This window comes from Sardina pilchardus, chromosome 14 (genome assembly GCF_963854185.1).
Source record: "Sardina pilchardus chromosome 14, fSarPil1.1, whole genome shotgun sequence".
In the NCBI taxonomy this organism is placed as follows: Eukaryota; Metazoa; Chordata; class Actinopteri; order Clupeiformes; family Clupeidae; genus Sardina; species Sardina pilchardus.
The window spans coordinates 28,871,504-28,881,503 of record NC_085007.1 but is presented as its reverse complement, the minus strand read 5'-3'; the positions used below and the strand labels follow the sequence as shown (position 1 = coordinate 28,881,503).

At 45.7% G+C, this 10,000-nt stretch overlaps 1 protein-coding gene across 1 annotated transcript in view; it reads left to right on the top strand.

Moving 5' to 3' along the window:
- sardh (sarcosine dehydrogenase) overlaps positions 1 to 10,000 on the top strand; it is an 86,474-nt gene that overhangs the window by 35,856 nt on the left and 40,618 nt on the right. The gene's annotated exons all lie outside the window — the stretch shown is intronic.

Genomic DNA, 10,000 nt, shown 5'->3' with positions numbered 1-10,000 from the left:
TTTGGCTGGCGGGGCAGGCGGGGCAGTCTAGGCATGATCCATAGAGCCAGGGAGCTAAGAACCCGAAGCACCAGCGGGCCAATCACAGCGTGTACAGCGAGTCGGTGGGTGGGCTGAACATAATGGTGACTGACATGTGACCAGAAGTTGCGACGGTAACGCATCCTGTTATTTGAAAACAAGAATATGATTCGTTTAGCGTTATCCTATTGCGTGGAGAGGGAAGGTTACGCATCCTGCTACTTGAAAACAAGAAGATGATTCGTTTAGCGTTATCCTATTGCGGGAGGGAATTTGAAAGACAACTGTTTATCCCACCCCTCCGATTGAGCCCTGTCTACGGTGAGTGTCCAGACCCTACATCTTGATGTGGGTCTGGCTCGTCAGGCTAATTAAAATTAGCATCAGGATTAGCGTTAGCATAGCTAATGTATCCCAATTGACTTTAACATTAAAATTAGCATCAGGATTAGCATTAGCAAAGCTAATGTGGAGGAATGCATCAGTAGTCACTTGAAGGGCCTGGTCCTCACAAATCTTTCAAATCTCACTGTGACAGCAATTAGTGAAAAGTATGATTTATTCTGTAAAGTCGTAGTTTTTTAATTAGTAAGAAGAATGGCTATCTTGTGCTACAAGTTCAATAACAATCAATCACACACAAAGCTGAACTGAACTGTTGGACCACCAGATGTGTGTGTAGTCCTTTTTCCATCAGATTTTCAAGCGCATTAACTCTTAATGCGAATTATGTTTTAGCGATATAAGAAGCGCCGAGATGGTTTTCCATTCAAAAGAACAATTCTAGCGAATCAAAATGATGTCATCAGAGCCCTGTTAATGCGCATATTTCTACTGCGCTAGATGGTTTTCCATCAACAGTTGTAGCGAATGGAACACTTTATAGCGAATTAATCAAAGGTAGCGAGTGGTACACCATTGTGAGGTGAACGTCTTTGTATGCGCGAGACAGAACTCAATTTTTTGCGTCGACTTTGTGAACATTCTGAGCAGGCGTCACAGTAACTTATATCGCTACAAACCTTTTCCATCACATTTATATCGATTTAACTCTCCTTAAACCACCTCTGGTGAGCGAATTAACTTATCACAACAAAACCGAGGTTAGAGCGATATAAGCCATTTTCCATCACATTTGTCGCACTAACTTTTGATGCGCATTGTTTTTAAGCGAATTAACTTTTTAATGGAAAAAGGGCTCAAGTCAGTCAGTCAGAAGCTCAGACCCACATGGGAATACTGAGAGGCAAATGGGCTAAGGTTGATACTGTTCACGTTTACATTGGTGTACACACACACACACACACAGAGAGAGAGAGAGAGAGAGAGAGAGAGAGAGAGAGAGTATACTGAGAGGCAAATGGACTAAGGTTGATAGTGTTCAGGTTGTGTTCTCCATTGCGTCACTGGATGACATTGACGGTAATTTAATAGCACAGATGACTGAAGACCCAGCCAGGCAATGGGAGCTTTACAGTGCTGAAGACCCAGCCATGCAATGGTAGTTTTACAGTGATGCGCATCAAGGCAGAGACAGCATGACTTTGCATAACGATCCACCAGCTGCTCCAACTAAACAGGAAATAGGCTAGTTAGAGCTTAAGTATCCTTCCAGGCTGACGGGACATGATATTGACCATGCCATACACACACACACACGCACACACACACACACACACACACACATAACACACATCTTATGTGGACCACACAGAATCAGATCCTCATTAGTGCTAGCCTGATAGCTACTGACGCAGAAGAGTGAGCCATTGCAGTAGTGTTGCATAATCCCCCCTTATCTCTAAAGACGTGACACATGACGATACACTCAGGGCAGAGTGAAATAAAAACAGTCATGCATTTGACATGGTTCAAGTAAGCCACACTGGTGCTGTGAATACTGATTCCATTTCCGTCTCAGAGAGTTTCTGCTCTTCACACATTTATCTGTAGTCTGGCCTACCCTTGAGTTTGAAAGGTGGAGAACAGGTGACGGTCTCTGACTGAAAGCTAGGCCATTAATGTAAATGTGCAAAAGGATTTTTTGGAGATTTTTAGTTTTTGTTTGTCTGGCACCTTCTTTATCGTGAGTGCGGTGTAACTCCTCCCTAAAAGGTGGAGAACAAAAGCACCCTTGTGTTTAAAGGGTGGAAAACAAAAGCACCCTGTGTTTAAAAGGTGGAGAACAAAACCCCTGTGTTTGAAAGGTGGAGCACAAAAAACCTGTGTTTAAAAGGTGAAGAATTTTCACCACCAAAACAAAAATGTGTGCTGCCTTGGAGGACACACACTCTTAATGTGTGTCTGTTCACACTTGCCCGCCCAAGTGATGTGTGTGAACCTTCCCCTGGTGAGTGTGTGAGAAAAGCACAACTGGTCGTGCAGCACTCCTGAGGCAGGCTCACACACACACACACACACACACACACACACACACACACACACACACACACACACACACACACACGGGGCTTTCATTCATGTGCGCTGATACCATGTCATGCTCATGTCTAGGAGTCATAACGTAGAACTGACGTCTGTAAAGTCTGACGCAAATGCTTTTGAACATCTTGCCCTCAGAGGGCTTTTGTGCTGGGATGACGCCAAACGCCCCCACCCCACCCCGAACACACACACACACACACGTGCACATGCACACATCTCTGTCTATGCAGATGTCATCTTCAGCGTGTGTGTCTGTCTGACGTGCAGACCCTGAGAAACTGGTTGGTAGAGCGGGTGTGTGTTCGTCTGTGTGTGTTTTGCAAAGACAAGTAGAAAGCTTGTGGTTGTCTAGTAGGATCTTTCAAAGAAATGAAGAGGAACACACACTAAGAGACCCAAAAAAAAGGACTGGGAGACAGAAAGCTGTGTGTGTGTACTGTATGTGTGTGTGTATGTACGTGTGCGCACGTGCGCGTCTGTGTGTGTTTATGGGTGTGCGTGGGTGCGAGCGTGCGTGCGTGCGTGTGTGTGTGTGCGTGTGTGTGAGATCAGTATGCAGGGACACGCTGTATGTCCTTCCCTGCTGCTGCCTCCTGTTGAGTGCATCACTCATGTCCTCACCTCACTCTCCGCTCACTTGTCCTGCTGTCAAGAGCTGCTGCTCCCCTGCGCTCTGGGCTGGGGCTGTGTGTGTGTGTGTGTGTATGCGTGTGTGTGTGTGCGAGTGCGTGTGTGTGTGTGTGTGTGTGTGTGTGTGTGTGTGTGTGTGTGTGTGTGTGTGTGTGTGTGCGTGTGTGTGTGTGTGTGTATGGGTGGTGTGTGTGCAGGTCCGGATGGTTTGTGTATGTGCGTCCGGATGGTGTGTGTATGTATATGGGTTTTGGGTATGTGTGTTCATCTCTGTGTATGGGTGGTGTGTGTGCAGGTCTGGTTTGTGTGTGTGTGTGTGTGTCTGTGTCTGTGTCTGTGTCTGTGTCTGTGTGTCCGTGTATAGTTAGTAACTGTGTATGTGTGCCTGCGTGTGTGTGCGTCTGTGTGTGTGTGCGTGTGCTTGCGCACGTGTGTGTGTGTGTGTATAGTTAGTGAGTGTGTGTGTGTGTGTGGGTGTGTATGCGTGTGTGTGTGTGCGTGTGCGGGTGTGTGTGTGTGTGTGTGCGTGTGTGTGCGTGTGCTTGCGTGCGTGTGCTTGCGCACGTGTTTGTGTGTGTATAGTTAGTGAGTGTGTGTGTGTGTGTGGGTGTGTATGCGTGTGTGTGTGTGTGGGTGTGTGTGCGTGTGCGGGTGTGTGTGTGTGCGTGTGTGTGGGCGGGCAGCAGGGGCAGGAGATTACATACCCGTGGGGGGTTCTCTGTAGATAGCCTGACACAGAGCAGAGAAGGAGAGAAGAGAGGAAAGACATGAAGAGAGAACCGATGAGAGGAGAGAAAAGACAGCTGACTGGCACTCCACCGCCACTGGGAGTGACGGCCGCCACAAGGCATGCTGGGAACTCTCGTGGCGCTGATGAATAGGTGCATCGTGGGAGATCTCTGCTGTCAAGGGGACGTGTTGCTGAAAGGTTGAATCCTCTTTTGAGCCCAATGACTGGATGAAGCTTTTCTCTGCTCTTTTCTCTCTCTTCATCTCTCTGTCATTCCCTCTCTATCCATCTCTCCCTCCCTCTCTCTCTCTCTTTCTCTCCTCTTTCAGTGCAATTATATTCTATTCAGGGTGGTTTGCATGCAGGGCTTCTTAAGTACAAGATGACAGTATAACAATGACAGAAATGAGACAATCAACAAAATGAACAGTAGAGCAAAACCTCTCTCCTCTTCCTAAAGTACGCTGCATTTCTTTCAACCCTTTTGGTTTGCTTTTCGTCACACATTTTGCTTTGCATCTTTTCCACCCTCTCTCATTCTCTCTTTCAGATTCAAATGGGCTTGACAGTCTTCATCAACAAACATGTTGCCAAAGTAGAATTTGAAATGTATGCTGTAATAGGGATCAACTCAAATTAACATCAAAATCAGATCACTAATGTACGAGTTGCCAACGCGTGTATCTCACACATGAACACTCTCTCGGCCCTGGGTTAAAGGCACTATGTGTAGGATTTTCATGGAAAACAATCAGAAACGTCTCAGAAATAGCAGTGTGTGACACAATGTCAAATTGGTCAAAGTTCTTCGTTGACCAGCTATCAAATGCAGTTAGCTTCAGACAATACTCTCTCATTGTGCTCCTTTGTGTATCAAGAGGTACTGTATCAAATACATGAGTGTCGTCACGAAGATTCTGGTGCGTTTAACGCAGAATCTGACTCATAGCCTCTTGAAATGAGTCAAAGTCTAAAATCTGATTTATCGATCTCTTGAAATGAGTCAAAGTCTAAAATCTGATTTATCAATCTCTTGAAATGAGTCAAAGTCTAAAATCTGATTTATCGATCTCTTGAAATGAGTCAAAGTCTAAAATCTGATTTATCGACTCATTGTCCTGATTTGGTCCCATGAGCATGATCCTGAGCACAACTACCTGTGGGTCATCTCAACACGACACCTCTCCTGTCCTGATAACTGACTATGCACATAGTCAAATACAGCGTGAGGGTCGTCAAGAACATTATGGTGCATTCAGCTCATATCCTGTAGAATCTGACTCATAGCTCCTTGAAATGACTTCGTATAAAGTCTGACTCTTCAACAACTCTAAAGTGTCATTTGTTGACTAGGTCCAATCTGTGTTTGACAACATGACCCTAACCTTGGCACAAACACCTGTGGCTCAGCTCAATAGCTGTGGCCACTAGCTCCTGAGCACTCCCCCCACTGCCTGACTGTGCTTTTGTCTTTATCCATCATTTGAATTCATTACATGAATCAGCCTTTTCCTTTCTGTCCTTCTCATCCTCTCTCTATCAGTGTTTGTCCTTTCTCAACACCTTTTTTCTTCTGCTCTATCTATCCATACATCTCTTTTCTTCTACATGTACTCTATCTATCCCTACCTCTCTTTTCTTCTATTCTATCTATCCATACCTCTCTCATCACCTGCTCTATCTATCCCTACCTCTCTTTTCTTCTACTCTAACTATCTACACCTCTCTTTTCTTCTACTCTATCTATCCCTACCTCTCTTTTATTCTGCTCCATCTAACCCTACCTCTCTTTTTTCTACTTTTTCTCTCCACACCTCTCATCATGTATTCTTTCTCCTTCTCTCTTCTCTCATTCTCTAATGCATCTGTTTTTTCGCGCTGTTTCCTTCTTCCCTCGTCTTGACTGGCATTTACAGAAATACTGCCGGTGATTCACACTTCTTTGATGGCAGTACAGAGACAGCTCTCCCTCCCTCCCTCTCTCCCCTCCAACCCCATCCCACCATTTCCCCTCCTTTTTCTCCTCTCCTTTTCCTCTAGCCTTCCTCTCTCTCTCATCTCTCTGTGTCTGTTTCTCTTGCTCGTGTTAGCATATCTTGCTGGCTCTCAGGGCAGGTGTGTGAAGGGGTGTATGTCTCTCAGGTGTGTTTGGAGGGGTCTCTAATGTTCTGACATGTTCTAATACAACTCACCTCTCTGCCCTGGTTTCTTTCCACACTCTCGGAACCGAGAGAGGCACTGGTCAACTGTTTTTGATCTCTCTACCGGACTGCAGTAGCAGTTCTATTCTTGTAGTTGTGATGGCCCCAAAGACCAGTTTATTCTGGAACAGGTCTGGCCCTGATCTGGTCCTGCTCTGGTTCTGTTCCGGGTCCTATCTGGCCCTAATCTGGCCCTGGTCCATTTATATATGTCCAAATGCATTCTGGGAGTAGAACCCCTGGCCTTGTTACTGTAGCTCTGTTGTTGTAACTGAGAAACAACTTTTATCACTGGGAGGACTTCAGCTCTAAGGAGACTCTCTCTGAATCATAAGGGTGTGTGTGTGTGTGTGTGTGTGTGTGTGTGTGTGTTTGTGGTCAGGTGTCTTAAAGGTCTTTTCTTGTTTCTCCCTTTGAATGTGCAGCGTACCCAGTTGCCAGTATTTGCATCATAGCTTCAAAGTGTCCAGACCATCACACCGCCCTGCCACTGTATGCACTATATACTACTCTGGATCCTGTGTGTGTGTGGGTGTGTGTGTTCGGTCAGGTGCAGTGTGCTGCCAGTCTACCGTTCCTGCACTTGCGCAATGAGCTGTGTCTCTCGTCATATCATGTGTGATCACACACACACACACACACACACACACACACACACACACACACACATACTCAGACAGACCACAGATTTTGTGGAGTAGTGCAGTAGGAGTGTGGGAAGGGGGGGGGGGGGGGGGTTGAGTGGGAGGTAATTGGCAGTTACCCAATCTGTCCCCTGAGTCTGACGTGCTGGGTGAAGTGTGTGTGTGTGTGTGTGTGTGTGTGTGTGTGTGTGTGTGTGTGTGGGACTCCTGTCCACAATGACGTCTGCAAGATGCAGAGGCTCTTCTGCTACAGAAATGACAGTTTGTCTGTGTGTCTCTGTGTCTCTCTGAATGTGTGTGTGTGTGTGTGTGTGTGTGTGTGTTTGTGTAGTGGGACACATTGTGATTCAGGGACATGTTTTGGGACACACGCATTGCACACTTTGTCTCTCTCTCTCTCTCTGTCGCACACACACACACACACACACACACACACACACTGCATTGGGACATGTGGGCAGCAATTAGTCAGCAGGCCTGGAGTAGGATCTCCATGTTAACGAGCTCATCTGCCCACTAACGAGCCCAACGTCCTTTAGAGAGGGGCAAGAACAGAGAGAGAGAGGGAGAGAGAGAGAGGGAGAGGGGCGTGAGATACAGGGGGATAGAGAAAGAATGAAGAGGAGAGAGAGAGGGAGACTGCCGTAGGTTTGCCCTCAAGTTTTTTTTTAGCCGGCGGCCATTGTGGACAGCACATTAGTGACACTCATCTTCCTCCGCCCACTTTTCTCTTTCCTCTCTTTCCCTCTCTCCATCCATACAGTACCTCATATTTCCCCCTGTCCTCTTGCTGACTATTCTTTCCTCACCACCCCTCCCTCCCTCCCTTGTTCTCTGTGTCTCTCCTCTCCTCCCCTCTTCTCTCCTCCCCTCTCCTCTCCTCTCCTCCCCTCTCCTCTCCTCTCATCCCCTCTCCTCTCCTCTCCTCCCCTCTCCTCTCCTCTCCTCTCATCCCCTCTCCTCTCTTCCTCTCCTCTGTCCTGTCCTCTCTCCAAATTAACTTTATGCTCCAGCTCTCCTCCTCCTCACTAATCCTCTCTTTCGTTTTTAATGTGACCCTGCTGCTCTGTCACATTTACTCCTCTCCTCCTTTTCTTTCCTCTCCTCCCCTCTCTTCCCCTCTCCTCTCCCCTCATCCTTATATCCCCTTTCCTTTCCTTTTCTCCCCCCCTCCCCTCCCCTCCTCTTCTCATCACCTCTGCGACGTTCTCTCCTCCTCTTCCTCTTCCTCTCTTCTTGTCCCATCCGTCCGTCTCCCCCGGTCTGTCCACCCACTCTCCTGTGCTGCGGTGGGCAGACATTTTGAAAGGATAGAATTATAACAATGCTGTCAGGCCAATCATTAGTCTCCCCCATCTCCCACAGCGCAGCTATTTCCAACTCCCTCCACCTGCACAGACAGCAGTGACAGAATCAGGAGTTTCACTTTTGCTCCTCAGTTTCCCAGGACTCTCAAACTATGGATGTGTGCATGGAATAAAAAAGCTGTTTAGACAGGTAATGACAACAACAGAGTAAGGAATGAAAGCAACAATAGAAACCCCAAACTTTTATGTTCATGAAATAATCAGAACAATCATGATTGACATATTGAAATTTTGCCAACATTTGTGTTCATGAAATAGGGTTTGAGTAATCAGTAAATGTGACTGATTCTGAGGTATGCCTAGTGTAACGTTTGAATGAGTGTTGTGTGCGATGGGGCAGGGTCACCTGTTGTCATGTAGAGTGAAAGAAGGACTCATTTATCCAAGTGTGTGAACTTTGAAGGAGATCTATGGCGTCAAAATGCTGCCCGTGTAATTGAGAATCAAATTTTGAGAAGCAAAGGCGAAAATGTGAGAACCAAACAGCAGAAAACAATCGCATTCATCAAAGAAAATACCTGCAATTCTGTCTTTTCAATTCGTCTAACAACCTTCGCTTTTAATTATTCTTTCTCCGTTATGGTTTTGCCCCTCTCGTGTGAACTCTAACCTATTATATAGTATGTGTGAACTCTAGAACATATGAAAGAACTCTAACCTATAGTATGTGTGAACTCTAGAACGTATGAAAGAACTCTAACCTATAGTATGTGTGAACTCTAGAACATATGGAAGAACTCTAACCTATAGTATGTGTGAACTCTAGAACATATGAAAGAACTCTAACCTATAGTATGTGTGAACTCTAGAACATATGAAAGAACTCTAACCTATAGTATGTGTGAACTCTAGAACATATGAAAGAACTCTAACCGATAGTATGTGTGAACTCTAGAACATATGAAAGAACTCTAACCGATAGTATGTGTGAACTCTAGAACATATGAAAGAACTCTAACCGATAGTATGTGTGAACTCTAGAACATATGAAAGAACTCTAACCTATAGTATGTGTGAACTCTAGAACATATGAAAGAACTCTAACCTATATATAGGCACTACGTGATGCACGCTGCCTTTTTACACCGTGTCCTAACTGCAAGCGACGCGACCGAATGCGTGCGACAAAATCAGTTCCATCGCTGTATTTTCAATTGGAATGTCCTGACTGAATGCAATGCGACCGAACGCGACAAGTTGCTTCGCTACGCGACTTCTTCAACCCTGTTTTGTCGCGCTGTCCGTTTCTGTTTTAGTCGCGTCGCGTCGCCTTGACATTAACTTCTTCACGACGTCACAAAGGTTCATTAAAGAATGTTAACGGATACAATGTGGACACAAACTATCCGACAGTCGCGCAGTCGCTTACAATTAGGACACGGTGTTATGTTTCTGTTTTTCTCTTCTGCTGATTTCAAAAGCAGTCTGTTTGAATTGTGCCACATTAGTTAAGTTGGCTGTGCTTTCCCATAATATCTTCAGGGTAGGAAATGACTCATTTAGTGTCCTGGTGTGAGTCCTACTATAGGGCACTTCAGGGTCGCTGTGCTTTGTCTGATGAGAGAAGCGAGACTCATTTGCAGGTGAACTGAGCACATTGCAGCCCGTGCCAGCTTACTAAGTGCTCACGTGTGTGTGTGTGTGTGTGTGTGTGTGTGTGTGTGTGTGTGTGTGTGTGCAATATGACTTCACCTGATTACACTACAATATTGCTAATGGCCCTCACAATACTTATTCATGGCTATGTGAATATTTAGTTAAATTATAGAAAATAACAGACCTGTGTCTAGCTGTGTTTATCCTTTCCTACAATAAATGGAAGTGATCTGTATTTCTTCTCACGACACACTGTGTTGCCATGGAAAACAGACTGACAGCTGTCTGTCACCCATTTGATGAGTTTGATTGGCTCTTTGGAGAGTACACACCCTCCCATGTCTGACAGAGACATTTGTTGTCAGA